This window comes from Muscardinus avellanarius, assembly GCF_963383645.1.
Source record: "Muscardinus avellanarius genome assembly, chromosome: 11".
In the NCBI taxonomy this organism is placed as follows: Eukaryota; Metazoa; Chordata; class Mammalia; order Rodentia; family Gliridae; genus Muscardinus; species Muscardinus avellanarius.
The window spans coordinates 83434279-83456884 of NC_137797.1; the positions used below are offsets into that span (position 1 = coordinate 83434279).

General features: G+C 37.0%; 1 pseudogene across 1 annotated transcript in view; it reads right to left on the reverse strand.

Moving 5' to 3' along the window:
• Positions 1 to 1002: 1002 nt before the first annotated feature.
• LOC308269556 (tubulin alpha-1B chain-like) overlaps positions 1003 to 22606 on the reverse strand; it is a 67025-nt pseudogene continuing 45421 nt past the window's right edge. Inside the window, exons 2-4 of the transcript in view lie at positions 15519 to 15611; positions 2850 to 2957; positions 1003 to 1163 (exon numbers count right to left, since the gene is read on the reverse strand). The product of the transcript in view is annotated as a tubulin alpha-1B chain-like (transcript). The remainder of the gene's footprint in view (positions 1164 to 2849; positions 2958 to 15518; positions 15612 to 22606) is intronic.

Consider the following 22606-nt stretch of genomic DNA (forward strand, 5'->3'; position numbering starts at 1 on the left):
GAGCTCATTCCTTCTGGATGGGATACGGAGGGCGGGCTATGCCATAGTCTCATCCACCGAGACAATTAAGGCCCACCCTCTTCCTGTTAATACAACCAACAGGCTGAGCTAATGGCGGCTATTAAAGACTGTACATTGGCGGCACAGAAAACCCTCACCCTATACACAGACTCCAAATATGTTTACCATATCTTAGTTTCACATGCTGCAATTTGGAAGGAACGTGGTCTTCTCAATTCTAAGGGATCAGCCATTATTAATTCTAAAATGATAGCCAAACTCCTCCAAGCTTCTATTCTCCCACAGCAGTTAGGCATTGTTCACTGCAAGTCTCATCAGACTGACTCATCCCCAATAACTCGGGGAAATTCAAGGGCTGACCAGGCGGCATGGGAGATGGCCCCCAAAAACTTATCAATCCCTTCCCTTTGTACTGTTATTACACAATGCTGAGGACATACCTTGGCCAGTCCCTAATAATTCAGACTCCCCCTCTGATTCCAATCCATCCCATTCTGATCTTTTACAATATCTACATTCCTTATTTCATTCACACCCACAAAGCCTTGAGTTATTCCTACAATCGTTCTTTGTTCTCACACCCAGGGATAAGAAATTTCATCATCAGATTATATCTAATTGTATCATTTGCCAAAGAACAAACCCAACCACTCCCCTTAGACCTCAGGCCTTTCCGGCCCACCAGGCAAGGGGACATACTCCAGCTGCTGATTGGCAAGTAGATTATGCCAATATGCCCAGGGTTAAAAGATTCAAATACCTTCTTGTCTTCGTCGACACTTTCTTGGGATGAATCGAGGCCTTCCCAACCTCCAATAAAAGGACTTCTACAGGCTCTGATATCCTAATTTCTCAAGTTATCCCCTGCTTTGGCATGCCCTCCTCTTTCTCAAACTGGCTCCAGAACATATCCAACCACCTGATTTAGCAGCTTCACCAAAACCCGGATGCCTCAAGATAACAGACCAACTTAAATGTCCACTATCTCTCCCCATAATCCTCTAAAACGCCAAATATCTCGACTTTGCTTGGATTCTCCCATACCTGAAGATGAATAACTACCTTTTTATATTCACTAGTTTCATATGATTTCATGTACTCTTTTCCTCCCCTTTTGTCTGGAGATTCTAGTTTCAGCAAACCTACACCAATGACAATACAATGGTCACTGAACTAGCCGCAATGGCTGATTGCCCCTGAGGGGATATTCTCATAGTATACAAATAGCCTTCTCTCCTACCATTAAGCTATTCCATCAAGGTATCTAACCTTATCTTTGTTTTCTTTTTGCCCAAACTGAAAGTTTTTGCTGCAATCCAAATTGGGATAATGTATATGGCAGATACCCATACTGGTCATACAAAATCCACGATGCCTATCTAGGAGAACTAGGATCAGAAAATTTTCAATTCAATTCCAAAACTAAAACCTACCTCTATACTATTTCTGACCCATGGGATCCAAGATGGGCTTCTGGAGTTACAGCCAAGGTTTACTGTAACGAATATGCCTCTACCCTTTGCAGTTCACTTTATTTCTTCTGTGAATATATATCCACTGACACCCAAATCTCACAAGTTTCCACGGATATCCAACACTCAGCTCAGGCAGTACTTAACTCTCTCCAAAAAGTCTCTAACTCCACTCCATCTTCCTCTGCATATATGTGGTTTCAGTTAATTACCAAAACTCTATCAGTTCCAAATCTAATCTCTCCTGCCTTGAGCCCCTCAAACTGTTTCCTTTAAACATCGCGTGCCTGGCCCTTGTTGGCTGCAGTACCTATAAATGCCTCTCAGTGTGCCTTCACCTCTCAAATGAATTCATTTCATATTCTCCAAAATATTCCCTTATGGGAACCCAAAGAAGACAATATCACCCAGCCAAATAGAGTTTACATTTTTGTGATATTACCTTTCTCCTGAGATCCCACTTGTCCAAACACTATCATTCTTGCCAGTCCCAGTTACACCCAACGGGGACATTTCTTCTGGTGCAATGGGACTCTCAGCAATGTCATATATCCCAACTCCACCACTCCCTGTTTCTTGGTCACAGTGGTCCCACAACTGACTCTCTACAGCTATGCCCAACTACAATATTTGATCACCCCACCCAAGCTTACAAAAAGGGTTGCTTTTCTCCCTATTCTGGTTGGGGTATCCTTAACCTCCTCCTTCATCAGAAATGTACTTTCAGGAGGGACTCTAGGATATGCCTTATGGGCCACTGATGATTTAGGCAATAAACTTGAAAGTGCCCTCACATCAACTGATGAATCACTCTCAGTATTACAGAAACAGGTTACATCCCTGGCCCAAGTCTTGACAGCTGAAAAGGGTGGAACCTGTGTTTTCTTACAGGAAGAGTGTTGCTATTATGTTAATGAATCAGGCATAGTAGAGCAAAATATACTCAGGCTTAAAAAGGATCTCAAAAACATCCCTTTTGACACGGTTTCAATCCCTGATACTTATGGATATGGCCCATCCTGGGTCCACTTTCTATTATATTTGTTGCCTGCATGTTGTTACTCTGTGTAACTAAGCTCATACAAAACAAAACCAGATAAACAAAATATCTAATCAGACTTTTAACCAGCTTCTCCTTAGAAACTACCACCTTCGAAACTCGGAAGATACCGATTCCCAGGGACGACTGACAGTATACAGAGATGGATCCCTTCGCAATGGAGACTTATGATACAAGCCCTCCTGGAAGACAGCTGGATGATACCTCCTATCCACCATCCTGACGACTGCCTCATGTCTTTGTGGGATCTGCATCTTCAGAGAACATTCGCCAACTTTTGCCCCGATGACATTTACCTTTTATGGCCTGGCCTTGGGGGCTGCTTTCCCTACTCCTCCTGGCCCCTTCCCATCGCTGCCCCCTTTCAGCAGGAAGTAGTCGGAATAATCCGATGCCCCCTGCCCCTAAAAAAACCAAAAAGGGAGGAATGTTAGAATAAGCAGCCCAGTCATGCCAAAGATGGCGCCTCTCCAGCTTCTCTTCCAGATTGTGCTGGTTACCTCATAGCTTGCCAAAGGGGTCACGGGATGCCCAACAATCAGTCCCCTGATAACACACCCACTGGGGTATGAGCCACCCAGTCAGTAAATGCCCCGTACTTTGTGCAGTCTTCCGCGGTGAGCGGAAGCTCCCTCCTCCCAGCTGCTTGATATAAAAGGGAGCTGGGCTGTCTTAATAAAGCTTTTGCTTGCTTGCTTGCTTGCTTATCTCCGACAGCTGGCCTTGGGTCTTTCCTGTGCTGACCCCCCTTCATTGGTCCTGAAGACCCCCAATCCCCTTCAGTTCTAGTAGGTAACATATGTTTATAATTTCTTCCTCTAAGCTATCTGACATATTTGGAAGGGAGCAGTTGAGGTTAGTTTTTTTTTCAGATATTTTAAAACTGTGAGTCTTCATAAATTTTAATAAAAATTTTAAGTGTAACCAATCTTCTAAACAAGACAACATGGAGGTGTTGTAGAAATCAGAGAATAAATTTTAAATTAAATCTCAATATTTTTCAGTAATTACCCACTTCTTGTTGACTATATATGTGCTAGGTACCATAAAGTGCTTTGGATTTTTCCATATAGGACACACTTTCTGTATTTGCATAAAAATCATGTATGTATCAAATGTCATGTATTAAAGCTCACTACAACTGAAACAAGTTGGTATTATTCTTTCATTTTACATTAATATATCTAGATAAGATAAAGATTTTATTATGAAGAGAATCAATACTTGAGCATGTGCTTTTGTGGGACTACAAATTCTTTCTAAATATGTTCTATTCTAATAGTGTGACTTGTTTAGTTTTGTAATTATTGTTTTTTACCAACAAATATTAACGTGGCAAATAAAGATGGCTGCCAGCAGGGTTGTACCAGATAAAGAGCTTGAAACAAGTAATGATAGTGTCTCAATGAGTCTGAGCCAAAATATAGTTCTACAAAGCTTATATAATTCTAAGTTTGGAGTTTAGGCTTTCAAGTTATTAACTGGCAAATCGACAAGATCTCCCTCATTACATTAGCAACATGGGCAATTCTGAGACATGGGTGCTGTCAGTCCAACAGAGGTGTCATTACTACATATGCAACTATTTGTCATATATGGTGAATCTACAAATTTAAAAATGCAAATTTCATAGTTGATGAAGTAGAAATTATCTTTGTCCAAGGGAACCTGTTAAGAACAGAGAATATAGACTGATAATAGAAATGTGAGTTAGAGATGTTTGCAATTATATTATTTTTGATTTTACAAAACAAGCACACTTGAGCCTAAAGCTTATATTATAATAGCTTATATTATATATGAGCTATTTATCAAGGTAATGGTAGAATAATTTATTGCCATCATTTAGAATACTTCATAGCAGGGAAAGACTTTAGTTAGAAACAAAAGCAAGGAGACTGGTAGAATTGCTAGGCCTTATTTTCTTTGGATAGTCTTATTCTGTTTAAAATTTGAAATCTTTGGCATTAGAAACCCACACCACTTGTTTTTATACGTGTATAGGTCTAAATAAGTTAGATAACCTGATATCAATAGACCCAAGACTTAAACACATGCTTTTGTGTAATTTAAGGTTCTTTTTTACCATTTAATAGTGACCTACTCTTTTTAGTTTTATAAATATTATTTTTAACAATTATTAATGTGGCAAATAAAGAAGACTTTAGAACAAATGTGAATAAAAACATTAAATTACTTTCTTTTTTAATTTTGGTACTTTGGATTGAACCTAGAATTAGTTTACTTATGAGCTACATTCCCAGCCATTTTTACTTTTTAGTTTGAAACAGAATCTCACTAAATTTCTAAGAGTTTTACTAATTTACACAGGTTGGTCTTGAACTCGGGATCTTCCTGTATCAGCCTCCCCAGTACTGGCAATACAGATGTGTGCCACCAGGCTAAACTTCCTTTAAAAAAATAACTTGACCTTGTATTTTTCCAACATTTTTGGAAAATATAACTTATGTACACACATATACATATATGTATTCCCACATATGCATATATGTATATTTAAATAGCAAGTCAGGGGCTTACAGTGCATTTCATATACATTTTGTAGATTCTGAACAACCCTATAAGATAGAGAGAAGTAGCCTTGTGCTCATTTTATACCTATGGTAATGAAGAATCCAAAGTGTTATGAGGTGAATTCAGAGTAATGATTACCTTCTGCCTTTTTGTCTATTGCCTAACAGTATTTTCATTATAATAATCACTTTTCAAATAAAAATAAATTTATCCTAACTGTTCTTGATTATAAGATCAATTCTGGGTTCTCTGTAAACTATCTCACCATTGTACTTAAAATCTCAAATACATCTTGTTTAAAGTTTACAATAAATTCTGTCTGGTACTATAAGGTTTCCTCATACTTTTATTATTTACATTCTCATACTGGTGTAATTTATGCATTTCTTTTAGAATTTAACTATTGTTCAGGATGCATGTTTTGGAAATGTGAGTTCATTCTATCTACCTCATATGGAATTGAAGACACAAAACAAAAGCTGACCCCACTGTGAGCTAACACGTAGGTGGTTTCCTTGGTAACACATATGTGAAAGACTGCAAAATCTTCCCAATTTCCATTCCTGCTTTCACAGCGGCTGTTCAGACTGCTAATAGAAGTGTGCCAGTGTGATAGTGAACCTTTGTATGTGTGAGTAAATGCTTATAACAGACAGGGTGAGAGTAAGGTTTAGCCAGAAACAGAGTAAGATTTGGTCAGAAGCAAGTGCATAAGAGAAAATAGACTCCTAACACTGACTACAGGAGGGCATGAAGTCAAGAAATCCATTTTGAGTCCTTATAAATATGATGAAAGCAACACTTAGGTGACTATAGCAATATATAAAATGAAATCACATTGTTAAAAAATAAAAGTCACAGACCCATGTATGTGTTTGTAGTCTACTATGTGTAATATTTAAAGAATTGTGTTCTGGTGCTTACCAAGCAGACAAATTCTTCTTCAAAAGTCCACAAACTCTTCCCCCAATTATGCGTTGCAAAACCAATAGTATATTGATAAGATCTAATCTTTCTGCATTCTCACTGTACATCATATATGTTCCCAGCATTTTATGAGTATTGTTTCAGTTGCTATCTCAGTAGATGCCACAGTAATCTCAAAAAGATAGTGCTTTTCTCAAAAAGAATAACTGTATGCTGGATAGACTACTGCAAGGTCACCTTGTAGGATACAGTGAGACCAGGATTTTAGCAGTCTAACTCTACAGCCCAACTCCACAGCAAGGAATCACTTGCTGCCCCAAACTGTGTGAATGGTGAGACCAACAAAAGATGTCTGTGAGCATTTTATTCAGTTTTTTTCTGGGTGTTCTCCAAGACCTTATTAAATATCTGATTCAGAAAAACAAGATCTGTGACATTATTTCTGGGTCATTTCAACATAACTAAACATTCTCTTGGTGAAAGAAGATGGCAAATGGGATTCATTAAGTGAGAAAATATAGAAATTATTTGTGGAGTTTTTTGAAAGGACAGAAGGACATGAAAGAATACAATTCACATTTTTTAGCTGGGTGTGGTGGCGCATGCTTGTAATCCCTGTGCTTGGGAAGCTGAGACAGGAGGATCATGCAGGTTCAAAGCCAGCCTCAGGTACTTAGTGAGGCTTTCAGCAACTTAGTGAGACCCTGTTTCCAAATAAAATATAAAAATGGGTCTGGGAGTATAGCCTGGAAGTAGAAAGTCTCTGGGTTCCACCCCCAGTACTACCAAAAAAAAAAAAAAGAATTCACATTTTTTGTAACAGAAAAAAAAAATCAGAGAGTTAGACAGACTCCTACCTCAGAAACTATGTTTATTATTCTTTGAGGAGAGAAGTATAGATAGCTTTCAACATAATTAGTTGTCTTCCTTCTCCTTTTTTTGTGATTGAGCCCCAAGTGTTCTACCTCTGAGCTATACACACATCCACTTTTTTTATTTTGAAACAGAATCTTGCTAAGTTGCCAAGAGTCTCCCTAAGGTTAGAGAAGGCCTAAGTTTGAGTCTGGCCTCAAACCTATGATCTTCTTGTCTCAGCCTCCTAAATACTAGGATTATAGGTATACAACATTCTACTTAGTTATATTTTTAATTATATATATCAGAACTTTTCAAATGAATTAATGTGAGTCTTCCTGAAAAAATAAACAAACATATATTCTATAAAACTACATATTAAAAATGACAGAGTCTAAGCTTGTCTTGGTGATAGACACCTATAATCCCAGTACTTGGGAAGCTGAGACAGGAGAATTGCAGGTTCAGGGAGGTGTGGTAAGAAGAATGAATGATACATATTTTGCAATTAGAAATCTAGGGTAGAAATGTTGAGGCAAAGGAGAAATACATTCATTTAAATAAATATTAAATCAGTACACTCATGCTTGCACATATTAAAATGAATAAAATCTTGGGAAGGTTAGCTAATTTTAAGCTGCATATTTCATTTTATGAGTTCCTAAAAACACTGGGTTCCTCTTTCATAATCAATGCTTCTTCTCTGTGCAGGCAGGGACAGTGTGCTGCATGTGGAAGATAACAGTGTTAAGAGATGACAGAACAAGAAGCACCTCTCTTTTCATGTTGCTCCTGCGTTTTTTTTCTTTTCCCGGCAAAGTGATCACAATAAAACAGAAAAAAAAAATAGAGTGGAATTTAAAGAAAAGAATAAAGGCTACAAGGCAGAAATTGAAATAGAAGTTAGCTAACACATGGAGAAGAAATCTGCTTTCAATGAATTCAAATATCTGGTTCCACTAGATAATAATGTAGGATGCCTACTGAATTTGCAACACTAATTGTTCAGAGTTGCAACAAATTGAAAAATGATAAATAGAAAAAGGCACCAAAAAACTGTAAATAAAAAGGTATACTCATGGTCAAGCCAAGAAAATTTTGGCTATCATTGTAACACAACAGTTATGGGATGGATGTTAGAATGTTATTGTCTGGACTTCCTGTTTAAATACTGGCAACAAAAGTCAGCATGTTTCCTTTTCCTGGCAGTTATTCATAAGCAACAATAGTATATAAAACAAAAATATAAAATCTATTTTAAGGCAAAACTAGAAGTCAACTAATTGTACAGATTCTCAAGAGGTGGAATGATGCTCCACAAAATAGAAATAGAGCAATTTAAAACATGAAAGAAAGTAGAGAGAAAATAAAAAGAAAAACAATGCTCCACTAGGAGGGTGGCACTGATTATGGAATCTAGAGAAACCAGCAAAAATGCCTTAATTTAAATTGAGGATCATACTTTGGAGAGTAAAACCAAAATCCAAAGTATATAACATTGAGGAGAAAGATGATAGAGAGAAATCTTTACATAGTTAGAAAATAAATTTTTAAGGCACGTATCCTTCCTGGTTACAAAGAATTCTCATGTAAATCATGGTCTTAAAATGTGTCCCTTCCCTAAATGAAGCTTCTGTAAATAGCCAATCCAGAGAAAAACAAAACAAATTTCTTTAAAAGAACAATAATTTTTTAAAAAGCAGTGTGGGGTAAAGAATAGGAAAAGATGAGTATGGCCAGCTAGGTCCTATGGCACCGTGGTGATTCTAGCTACTCAGGAGGCCAAAAAAGAAGGATTATTTGAGCTCAGGGATTCTAAGACAGCCTAGATAACATAGAGAGGCAGTCTGTAAAATTAGTAGGAATAATAATCATATAGTAGTGATTTTTTTTAACCTAGAATGAATATCACCTACTTTCTTAGGGAAAGGGTCCTCATTTATAGCAGCCATATGGCTCTCTGAGAAACTGGTTTCCTATTCAGATACACCTGACTCCTAGAGTAGATTCAAGCAGAAATATGAGGAGGAAGTTTTTAAAACTTTCTTAAAGGTGAAGTGGAACCTTCATTCCCTTCATCTTCCAACTTGTATTTCTAACAAAGACAATGTGCATAGAAAGACCCCAGGCCACTGACAAATTTCTGTTCCTTTGCCAAGGTCTATTCAACCCATCAGCAGTCCTTTACAGATGTAAATAATAAATTTTATATGTGCCACCATCTTTTGATGTCCTATTATAAGCAGCTGAAAACAAGTATACAATAGAAAAATGTTCTCATAGAATTGAGAAAAATATTTCTAGGGCTTTACTTATTATTAAAATATATAAATAAAATTAATTAATCAATAATTCTATCAAACATGTATATAAATCAAGTGTGATTAATAAAAGAAGAAAGGATGTAGTAACAGCAGGAGATATAAAGGAGTTGAATAACTCAGTATAGAAGTAAAAGAAAAAAACTAAGTCATCACAAAAAGTAGGACACATTTTGAAAGTCACAACGAAAATTAGTATTTCAGAAAACAAGGGCATTGTTGAAAATATAAAGTCAAACTAATAAAAGAATAGAAAAGGATCAAAGAAAAAGGTATGGGGATCAACAAAAGACATTTAAAATACAATTGGTCCTCAAGTTAAATAAAATGGCTGAACAGAAATATTTTAAGATATAACTTCTATAATATAGGATGATATAAATTACGTATTAAAAGTACATACTGTAGACAGGCGTGGTGGTGCATACTTGTAATCCCCGCGCTTGGGAGGCGAGACAGGAGGATTGCGCATGTTCAAAGTCAGCCACGTTGGCTTAAGAGAACCTGTTTAAAAAAAAATGTATAAAAATAGGTCTGGGAGCATAGCCCAGAGGTAGAAGGGCTTCCAGGAATCCCAGTACCACACACACACACACACACACACACACACACACACACACACACACACGGGTGACATTCAAGAAAAAACAAAAAAAGTCTCTCAAGACTTCTTAACCCAAGTCATAAATGCCAGGAGGGACTGGTATAATATGTTCTAGGCCCTGAAAGATAACAACCTCCAACAAAAACTACTATATCCAGAAAATATATTATTTAAAATTGATGAAGAAATAAAACTGTTTCAAGACAAGCAGATTAAAAGAATGTATGACTACCAAGCCAGAGTTAGAAAAAAACTTGGTGAAATAAAACACAAAGAAGATAAAAGAAGCAAATTTCAGAACCAGAAAAGGGATAAACTCCACCAGATGTGCAACTAAGAAAGGGAGATACACTGCATCAAACAAACAAAAAAACCCCTCAAAATGAAAAAAAAATCACAAGTCATAACTCAATAATAACACTGAATGTCAAAGGTCTTAACTCTCCAAGTAAAAGACATAGACTGGCAAAGTATATTAAAGAACATACTTCATCTAAGTGCTTTTTGAAAGAAACTCACCTTATTGCTAAAGATATCTGTCTGCTAAAGGTGAAAGGATGAAGAAAGATGTACCATGCAAATGGAAACAAAAAACAAGCAGGGATAGCGATGCTTGTATCTGACAAAACAGACTTTAAAACATCAGAAAAGACAAAGCAGGTTAATAATATTAATTAAAGTAAAAATCCAAAAAATGAGTAAAGACTCTTCAGAACTATAGAACATTATAAACTGTTATGGTGAAAATGTTACAGGGGCCCTGGTGGGCTCCCAAAACTGTAACAGTGAGATGTTACATGGGTTCTTGTTCTGAGCTATGTGTAGAAAACAATAGGCCAAACTCTTCTGATATAAGCGATTTTATTATTACAAAGATGGAAAGATAGAACATAGCTTAGAGTAAAGCACTATGCCATCAAGGTTGACATAGTGGGGTGACTTGAAGTCACCAAAGTCTTTTGGATACAGACTCTTTTTATATCAAGTCTTCTGACCTGATTAGATCTGCCCTTTCTCAAGGCAGGTCTTTTGATGTGATGATTCCTTCCTGTAGGCCTGCCCTGTCTCTGGTACAGACTCCAAGCCTTTTATTATACCCCAAAATGTGTTAATTTATTATCAGAATCTGGTATCTCTCGAAGGCTCATGGCATTCCCCCAAATCCTTGGGAAATCTTATCTTATTTTAGAAATGTAAAAGACTCTGGGCTTTCTCTATTTTCTTGCTAACTACCCTTGGTTTCTGAAACTGTAGCCCTTTCCCAATACTAGCACATTAATATATTTTGAAGCTCTTTCCCAATACTGGCACATTAGTACATTTTGAAGCCCTTTCCTAATACTGGTACATAAACCAAATGGACCTAATACATATATACAAAATATTTCAACCAACAAAAGCTGAATACACATTTTCCTTAGCTACTCACGAAACCTTCTCCAAAAGAGACCACATTCTGGGCCACAAAGCAAGTTTCAGCAAATTAAAAAAAGTAATAGAATTTTCCACATATTCTTAGATCACAATGAAATGAAAGTAGAAATCATCAAGAAGACCAAAAGAAATTACATAAATACCTAGATACTGAATGATATACTCTTGAATGAGAACTAAATCAGAGAAGAACTGAGGGGAACAATAGAAAAAATTCTTGGAATTAAATAAAAATATAGACACAAAGAACCAAAATCTATGGGGCATTTTAAAAGCATTTTTAAGAGAAAAATTCAAAACACTTAGTGAGCCAGGAGTGGTGGCTCACGCTTGTAATCCCCTTGCTTGGGAGGCTGAGACAGGAGAATCGCACAGGTTCGAAGCCAGCCGCGCTGGCTTAAGTGACCCTGTTTCAAAATAAACAACCTAATGATACACTTTAAGGACCTAGGGAAACAGAAACAGTGTAAGTGCCAAGTGAGGCAAAGGCAGGGCAAGAGACAATATCAGGGCAGAAGTTTATGAAAAAGAACAATACAAAGGATCAATAAAACAAAAAGCTGGTTCTTTGAAAAGATTAACAGAATTGACAGACACTTAGCTAACCTGACCAAAAGAAAGAGTGAATCAACCCAAACATTAAAATCAGAAATGAAAAAGGAGACATTACCAGAGACAGTAGAGAAATCAACAGAATCATCAGAACCTATTTTAAAAATATATAACCTAATAAACTGGAAAACATGAAATAAATTGGTAGATTTCTAGACACATATAGCCTATGTAAATTGAACATAGAAGATGTAGAAAACCTAAACTGACCAATAGCAAGCAAAGAAATAGAAACAGAAACAAAAAGCCTTCTATCAAAATAAATCCCAGGTCAAGACAAATTCCCCACTGAATTCTACAAAACCTTTAACAGAACTAAACTTAATACTTCGCAAGTTATTCCATGAAATTGAAAGAAATACAATCCTTCCAAAGTCCTTCTGAGGCAAATATCAACTTAATACCAAGGCCAAGTAAGGCCAAGAAAAGAAAATTAAAGAACAATATAATTGATGAAAATAGATGCAAAAAATCCAAACAAAATACTAGCCATGTTCACTCAAAACCACATCAAAAAAATTGTACACTATGACCAAGTTGGTTTCATCTCAGGAATGCAAAGCTTGTTCAACATATGTAAACCAATACATGTTATTCACCACACACCTAGAACTAAGGACAAAAATCACATAATTATTTCAATAGACTCTAAAAAAGCATTTGGCAAAAGTCAACACCTATTTATGTAAAAAAAAACACACAGAAAATAAGAATAGAAGAAACTTATCTCAACATTACTAAGACAATATACAATAAACCTGAAGCCAATATCATATGAACAAAAACCCCGTGGAAATTATCTTTAAAATCAGAAACAAGACAAGGATGCCCACTCTCACCATTGTCTTTCAATAAAGTCTTCAAGACTCTTGCCAAAATGAAGATGTACTTAAAACCAATGTTACTGTAAAGCTGCTGCTTGTCAGGCACTCTCATGATACATGACAAAGATGAGAGAAAGCAGGTGTAGTTAGTAGTTCACTGCACTGGTTTTTGAGCATCTCAGTGTCTCTGAATTTTTCCATACTAATGTTTTGGAGAAAAGTTTATTTAATTATACATTTAAATTAAATTAATCATTAATTAAATGAAATAAGCCTATTTAATTTAAATCTTTGTTTTACAAGGCATGATGTTTGTTGAAAAAATGTGTGCATCAATAATGTATACACTAAAAGTATTCTGGAGGGTTTGGACACTGAATGTGCAGAAATTTTAGGACTATATTAGCCAATTTTATTATATCATGTATGGAAATATTACATAATTGAAAGTCTAAAAGAGTTCTTTTACAAAACACAAATAATCATTGGTGACAAGAAAGCATTGGGATAGCAGTTAACTTGTAGTGGTTGTTTCTTTTTCTTGGTGGTGCTAAAAATGAGGTGAACTATACAGCATACAATACTCTGTGATATTTCCAGTGTAATGCATTTCAAGAAATTTAGAGCCATAGTTTTGTATCTGAGTGCTAAATAAATATGATGTCTATAATTTAATTAATATCTATAATGTAATAAGAATGTTACATATATTGTTTTATTTAATCCTTAGAAGTAAAAAACTATTTCTCACATTTTATAATCAGTCAACTGAGACTTGAGAGATTGACAGCTTGTCAATTGTTCTGTAGCTAAGAACTACTAGAACCATTATTCAAACTTATGTCTATTTTGTCTGAAATACTATTTTATCTAAAGAAAAGAGACTTTCATATAGTACATGAAAAAGGAAAAATTAAAACTAAATGAGCAAAACAATTTAAATGTTTTAAAATCCCAAACAATTCAACTCATGTAACAAATAGGAGACTAAACCATACTTTTGATGTCAAACATCACTTCTAGAGCCATAAGCAGTATATAAAATTTGTTACACATTGGAATTTTCTTTTATGCACTTTAAAAATACAGATTTATTGAGCAAAGAACATAAAATTTCAGTTGGACAAGAGAAATAAGTTTGAGAGTTTTATCAAGGTGACTAGTTAATAAAAACATATTATATACTTGAAAATTGCTAATAGTGTATATGTTAAGTGTTCTCTTCACATACATAAAAGAGGTGAGGTGATGTATATGCTATTTAGATTGATTTAGACATTCTACAATGTATACACATACCAAAACAAAAGTTACAAATCTATAACATTTTTATCAATTTAAAAAGCATAAAAATGTTCAGATTCCTGTTTTTGATCCCTATAGACCTTGATTCAGAAAATTTTTAAAGGGATAACATGAAATCTATCTTAATACTTCCAAGAAGCCAGTGGTAGTGGCACACACTTGTACTCACAGTACTTGGGAGGCTGAGACAACAAGATTGTAGTTCAAAGATAGCCGCAGCTACTTAATGAGACATTGTTTCAAAATTAACAATAGGTGGGCATGGTGGTACATGCTTGTAACCCTAATACTTGTAAGGCTGAGACAGGAGGATTATAGGCTTGAAGCCAGCCTTGACAATTTAGCAAGGCTCTTCACAACTTAATGAGACCCTTTACCAAATAAGAAATATAATCTGGCTGGGGTTTTAGCTCAGAGGTAGAATGCCTTTGGATTCAATTTCAGGACACACACACACACACACACACACACACACACACACAGAGAGAGAGAAAAAAATAAAGAATAAAAAATAGGGCTGGTGTATAGCTGAGAGGTCGAATGCCCCTAGGTTCTAACACCAGTACTACAAAAATAAATAAAAAATACATACATACATACATACATGCATACATACATACACACATACATATACTTCCAAGGTAAATTTGACACATAGTCATGATTGCAAATTTCTGCCTTGGGGATGAAGTGTTCCATGAATCTTAGGAGTGGCTGCGTTCAAATTCCAGTTCTACTACTAGCTGTTGAGGCAAGTCACTTGTCATTCTGTGCTTTGGTGTACTTGTCTCTAAAATATAGTAAATGATATTACCTGTCTTATTGGACTGCTTGGAGAATTCAGTAAGTAAATAGATGTGATTCTGGTAGAATAATTCTTGACATAAAATAACAATTGAATTTTTGTTGACTACTATTAAGTGTTTGACATTGTTTTTCTTTTTTATCTACTCATGAGTACTAAAAAGATATATAGTGATTCCACCAACAACAATGTGCTGAGAGATTTTTACTTCCAGCCAAGATGATGCAATCAAGTTATTTCCACTTGAAATTATGAAAAATCAGACAAAATATACAAAAATGCCATTTTTAAAGCATAGGACAGAATATAACAAAGGACAAACATCCCTGATTAATCGTGAAAAAGTGAGACTAAAACCCCCACTTCCTGTTTGGGTAAGCGTGCAGGAGGGAGAAATCAAGAGGATCCCAGGACTCCCTAAGTTAGAGAAGCAAAGATGAGAAATTGCTGGGCATGGTGGCACATGCCTGTAATCTCAGTACTTGGAAGGTCAAGACAGGAGGATTGGAGGATGAAGGCCAGACTCAGAAACTTAATGAGACCCTCCTTTAAAATAAATATTTTTTTTTCAAAATGGCGACTGAGGGACACAGCACTTCTCAGTAGCTGAAGCAAATAAAGTTCAAATACTTAGAAAGCAGTGTCTTAATCAACAAAATAAATACATACCAGGAACCAAAACAGATCCAGGTACCTCAGCAGAACCCTGAACTTGAAGAAGAAGAAGAACAAATATCGGACACCGGACCTGCTGCAGATACTATCGGAATGCCCGGCGGCGGGCTGCTTGCGAGCGGCGGCGGGCTGCTCGCACGACTGCTTGCACGGCTGCCTGCCTGAAATTACCGTGGCAAGATAATTTGGGACTGAAAACGCACCTAGGAACTCATCTTAAGCAGCGAGCAGCATACCCATCAGAATTCTGTGTGCTCACTAGCGACTGGATCACAACACAAAGTCTCCAACAGAAGCCTGAACCAAGGAAGTCAGGTACCTGAGCGCGCCCAGGGAAAGTGCGGGTCCTAGTGTGCGCTGCAGTTCCAAACCCCAGCACTGGCCCAAGCCTCAGAACACAGCACTCTCCTCGTGCACCTTGTCTGCACGCCGGTCCCCTGCTAGCAGTCAGTGCCTGCGCCACTGCCACCCCTAAATCGGAGCCTGCCTGTGTGTCTAGCCCCCACCACCTTGCCAGAGCCTGCCTTCCAGGCTGCGAAAGCCCTGTGTGCCCTGGAAATCCCCTTGGGGCACCCCCAGCTTCTACGTCCCGCGGGAGGCAGAGACCATTGCTGGCCACCGCGCACTGCCTGTGCATCTGGACCCGTGAGCACCTATCCTGCACCCCTGGCCCACCTCTGGGTGTTCCCACCCACCCAGTAGCCAGATGCTTAGTTCTAAGCGAGAACACAGCTCAATACACCTTGGAAGAGCATACCAGCAGCAATAGGCAGCTGCATCCACTCACACCTGGGTCCAGTAGTAGCAGCGCACCCAGCCTGCACTCTCGGAATAGGCGGAGCTCTGGCAGTAAGTGTGGGCATCCAGGAACTGGCATCCCTTTGCCCAGGGTACACCTTGGGACCACACCGGCTAGCCCAGCTGGAATTTCCAGAGACACAGGAAAATCCATCAGGCCACAATATCTGCACAGGACCTCAGGGGGAGGTTCCAATTATACTTTGGTCATCCTCCACCCCTGCTGTAGGGAAGCACAGGCAGGAGTCTAGGGTGGTGAGTGCAGAGGGGCTGACTACAGGTTGGAATTTCGTAGAACCTGTGAATTGTACAGAATCAAATAACATTGAACCCAGACATCTGGACACATAAACCTAAAGCAGTTAAAGGAGAGAAAGATATCCAAACACCCAGAGTGACCTGAGAAGATAAAAATAGAGTACAAAGAAAACTAAGAGACATTGGATTATATTCTGAAAGCTACCAAAGCAATCGGATACGCACATAATATATGGACCTGACCCTATATGCGTAAATAAGTAGGACTGTTTGTTTTACTTTTAATGTGGATGTTCTGTTTTATTTTGCTTATACAGTGCTTTTGTTTTGGTATGGATATTGCTGTTTTATATTTTTTTCTTAACCCACACTTCTTTTACTTTAACTTGTTTTATATATATATATTGGATAGTTTACCTTATTTTCTGATATCACACAGCGGACAGTTCCTTTTATTTTACTCTTGTTCTTTTTTCCTCTTTCTTCATCTTTCCCTCCTTTTTTTCATTCGCCTCCTTTGATTGGGTTTTCCTTTCTTTTTCTTGAATTACACAATAGTCTTGGTATCTTGTGTGGATTTTTTTTTTGTTTTTGTTTTTCTGCTCCTTCCATCACCCCTATTTACAAACCTTCCCACACTAACCTACATATGTTTTTCCCCAAAAACTTTTCCCCATAATATACCTCCTGGTTTAATACTCAAAGTATTTCTTATATCCATAATTACTCTACTAACAACAAGAGTCCTACTAGTTAACTCTCTCTCATTCCTAGCAAGATATTACCTTATCATACTTAAAGACTTTCTCAACCTAAACATATCCTCTACCTAATCCAACTCCTTAACCAATCACCCCAGCTCCTCCCACATCACCCACCCTCAACACTGGAAAGGCTCTGCTGACTTGCCAATACCCCCAAACTCCTAATATTAAGATTAGACTAAGCATAATACTCACGAACGATGGGTAGAAATCAGAAAACCAGGACAGAGAACGCTATAAATATGAGAACCAGGAATTATGAAGAGACAGCAGAAATCACGAATACTGACCTACTAGAAATGCAAGAAGGGGAGTTCAGAATCTTGATGTTCAATATGATGAAAGGATTTAAAACAAGTATAGAGGAGGTTAAAGGTGAATTAGAAACACTAAAAAAGAATCAGAAGAGGTCTGGAATGAAATGAAAGAGGCAATAAGTGAAATGAAGGCAGCAATAGAAAGACATTCTGGAAGATTAGATGAAATGGAAAACAGAATATCAATATTAGAAGACAGTACATCTCAAACCGAAAACACAGTCAACAATATACAGAAATCTTTACAGCAACAAAACCTAAACATCCAGCAATTATGGGATAATATGAAGCGTCCTAATTTACGGATAATAGGCATTGAGGAAGGGATAGAGGTACAGACCAAGGGCATCTGTAATATCTTCAAGGAAATAATCTCAGAGAATTTTCCAGATATGGAAAGAGACTTGGACCTTCAAGTCCAGGAGGCATACAGAACTCCACTGAGACAGGACCAAAGAAAAACCACTCCATGCCACATAATAACCAAAATGACCAATATAGACGCTAAGGAAGGAATCTTAAAAGCAGTGAGAACAAAAGGACAGGTAACATATAGAGGCAAAACAATAAGAATTACCCCAGACTATACAACCCAGGTCAGGAATGCTAGGAGAGACTGGTACGACGTGATTCAGACCCTGGAAGAAAATAACTTCCAACCCAAACTAATCTATCCAGCAAAACTACTATTCAAGATCAATGGTGAAACCAAAGTCTTTCAAGATAAACAGAATCTCAAAAAATTCATGAATTCAAAGCCAACACTAGAGAAAATTCTTAAAGAAATAAACCATAAGGAAGAAAAAAGAAGCAGACTTCAGAATCAGAGAAGAGAGGAAGTTAGTAAGTGGGCCATTTAAGTAAAGAAGAAAGATCACACCACCCAAGAGTAGACAGAACACAAAATGGCAGAAAAAAAATCATATTTCAATAATATCTCTTAATGTCAAAGGACTTAACTAACCAATCAAAAGACACAGACTGGCAATGTGGATTAGGAAACATAATCAAAATATATGCTGTCTGCAAGAAACTCACCTCACAGCCAAAGACATTCACAGGCTGAACGTGAAAGGATGGAAAAAGATATACCATGCCACCAGTGACCAAAAAAGAGCAGGGGTAGCAACCCTGATACCCAACAAAACAGACTTTAAACTAAAACACATCAAAAGAGACAAATCAGGGCACTTCCTTTTATTAAAAGGAACAATACACCAAGAAGATATAATGATAGTAAATATTTATGCCCCAAATATGGGTGCAACCACATTTGTAAAACAAACCCTTCTGGACATAAGGTCCCAAGTAGACCCAAATACAATAATTCTGGGAGACTTTAATACGCCTCTCACACCACTGGATCGATCTTCAAGGCAAAAGATGAGTAAACACGCTTTAGAACTAAAGGAAACCATAAATCAAATGGACCTAATAGATGTTTTCAGAGTATTTCAACCAGGAACTACAGAATACACTTTCTTCTCAGCAGCCCATGGAACCTTCTCCAAAATAGATCACATCCTGGGACACAAAGAAAATACCAGCAAATTCAAAAAATGTAATATAATTCCATGCATCTTTTCAGACCACAATGAAATAAAAGTAGAAATCAACAACAGGAAACTCGAAAGAAAGTATTCAAATTCATGGAGAATGAATGATACACTATTGAATGACGAATGGGTAAGAGCAGAAATTAGGGAAGAAAAAAAGAAATTTATGGAAACAAATGAAAACAGAGACACAACCTACCAAAATCTATGGGACACCATGAAGGCAGTACTAAGAGGAAAGTTTATTGCATTGAGTGCCCACATAAAAAGGATGGAGAACCACCAAGTAAAGAACCTAGTGACACAACTCAAGGATCTAGAAATTCTGCAACAGTCTATTCCCAAAGCCAGCAGAAGACAAGAAATCATCAAAATTAGAGCAGAAATAAATGAATTAGAGAACAAAAAAACAATTCAAAGAATCAATAAAACAAAATGTTGGTTCTTTGAAAAGATTAATAGAATTGATAAACCCCTGGCCAACCTAACCAAAAGAAAAAGAGAATCAACTCAAATTATGAAAATTTGAAATGAAAAAGGAGATATCACCACAGATAGTGAAGAAATTCAAAAGATTATCAGAAACTACTTTAAAAATTTATACTCCAATAGACTTGAAAACCTGGAAGAAATTGATAGATTTCTAAGCACAGTTAACCTTCCTACACTCAGCCAAGAGGACATAGCAAGCCTAAACCAACCAATAAGAACCAAAGAAATAGAAATGGCAATAAAAATTCTTCCACCAAAGAAAAGCCCAGGCCCAGATGGGTTCCCAGCTGAATTCTACAAAACCTTCAGTGAACAACTAATACCAATACTTCATAACATGTTCCGGGAAATTGAAAGAGATGGAACTCTTCCAAATTCCTTCTATGAGGCCAGTATCACATTAATCCCCAAACCAAATAAAGATACCTCAAGAAAGGAAAACTACAGACCAATATCCTTAATGAACATAGATGCAAAAATTCTAAACAAAATACTAGCTATATGCATTCAAAACTATATCAAGAGAATAATACACCATGACCAAGTCGGTTTCATCCCAGAAAAACAAGGCTGGTTCAACATACGCAAATCAATACATGTTATTCACCACATAAATAGAACCAAGAACAAAAACCACATCATCATAGCAATAGATGCTGAAAAAGCATTCGACAAAATCCAACACCCATTTATGTTAAAAACACTGCAAAAAATTGGGATAGAAAGAAAGTACTTCAACATCATTAAGGCAATATACTGCAAACCCAAAGCCAACATTATCTTGAATGGGGAAAAACTGCAAGAATTTCCGCTACAGTCAGGAACAAGACAAGGATGCCCACTATCACCACTCCTTTTCAATATAGTCCTTGAGACTCTTGCTGCAGCAATCAGACAAGAGAAGGAAATCAAAGGAATTCACATAGGAAGAGAGGAATTAAAATTATCCGTATTTGCAGATGACATGATCCTTTATCTGGAAGACCCAAAGAACTCAACCAAAAGACTTCTGGAGCTGATTGACAAATTCAGCAAAGTCGCAGGCTACAAAATCAACCTAAAGAAATCTGTGGCTTTTCTTTATGCCAACAACGAATCCACAATGAAAGAAACAAAGAAAACAATTCCATTCACTATAACCTCAAAATCAATAAAATACCTAGGAATAAACCTAACCCAATATGTAAAAGATCTCTACAACAAAAACTATAAAACATTAAAGAAAGAAATTGAAGAAGACCTTGGAAGATGGAAAGATCTCCCGTGCGCAGAATAAATATCATCAAAATGGCCATTCTGCCAAAACTGATCTATAGGTTTAATGCAATTCCCATTAAAATACCAGTGACATTCTTCAGAGACCTAGAAAAATCAATCATGAACTTCATATGGAGAAAGAAAAGACCTAGAATAGCCAAAGCAATCCTCAATAATAAGAAACATGCAGGAGGCATTACAATCCCAGACTTCAAACTATACTATAGTGCAATAGTAGTAAAAACAGCATGGTACTGGCACAAAAACAGATATACTGACCAATGGATTAGAATAGAAGATACAGAATCAAATCCACACACCTTTAGTCAATTAATCTTTGACAAAGGGGCAAAACACCTATGCTGGAGAAAAGACAGCCTTTTCAACAAGTGGTGCTGGGAGAACTGGCTATCCATTTGTAAAAAGATGAATCTAAACCCCTATATCTCACCAAACACAGGAATCAACTCAAGATGGATCAAAGACTTAGAAATTAGACCTGAGACTGTGAAGTTAGTAGAGGAGAGCATAGGTTCAACACTACAACATATTGGCACAGGCAGTAACTTTCTCAACAAAACCTCCAAAGCTCAGGAAATTAAAGCAAGAATAAACAAGTGGGATAGCATCAAACTAAAAAGTTTCTTCTCATCAAAGGAAACTATCAATAACCTAAAGAGGAAGCCTACAGAATGGGAAAGAATCTTTACCATCCGCCATTCTGATAGGGGGCTAATATCCAGAATATACAAAGAGCTCAAAAGACTCTACACTAGCAAAACAAACAACCCAATCAAGAAATGGGCTAATGAACTAAATAGACACTTCACAAAAGAAGAGATACAAAGGGCCAATGGATACATGAAAAGATGTTCTTCATCACTGGCCATCAGGGAGATGAAAATCAAAACTACACTGAGATTCCATCTAACCCCAGTCAGAGTGGCAAGCATAAAGAAATCAAACAACAACAAATGCTGGCGAGGATGTGGGGAAAGAGGAACTCTTTTACACTGTTGGTGGGAATGCAAACTAGTTCAACCACTATGGAGATCTGTGTGGAGATTCCTAAGAAAGGTGGGAATAGATCCACCATATGATCCAGTTATACCACTCCTAGGTATCTTTCCAAAGGGGTTGAATTCAGAGAAATACAGCAACATATGCATACCTATGTTCATAGCAGCACAATTTGTAATAGCAAAAATATGGAACCCGCCCAGATCACCATCAACAGATGAATGGATAGCAAAACTGTGGGAAATACACACAATGAAATTCTATTCAGCCATAAAGAAGAACAAAATTATATCATTTGCAAGAAGATGGAAAGCCCTGGAAAGCATCATGTTAAGTGAGATTAGCCAAGCACAGAAGGAGAAGATACACATGTTTCCTCTAATATGCCCAAACTAGAAAACACAAAGGATACCAGTGGGACTCCAGATATTAGAGGGGAAATACTAGCTAAGTTTGAATGGAAAGATAGGAGAGGAGGAAGGCCGATCTTGATTAATGAGTGTCTACATCTGAACATGTGTAAAATTATGAATAAGACATGGTTAACCTGGACAACCATTGGTGGGAGGGGGGAAGGGAAAACGGGGACGGGGGGGGAGAGGGCACCAAATATAGTTTAAATGTATACTATTTATGTTCAATGAAAAAAATTGTTAAAATAAAATAAATAAATTTAAAAAGAACTGGGGGTGTA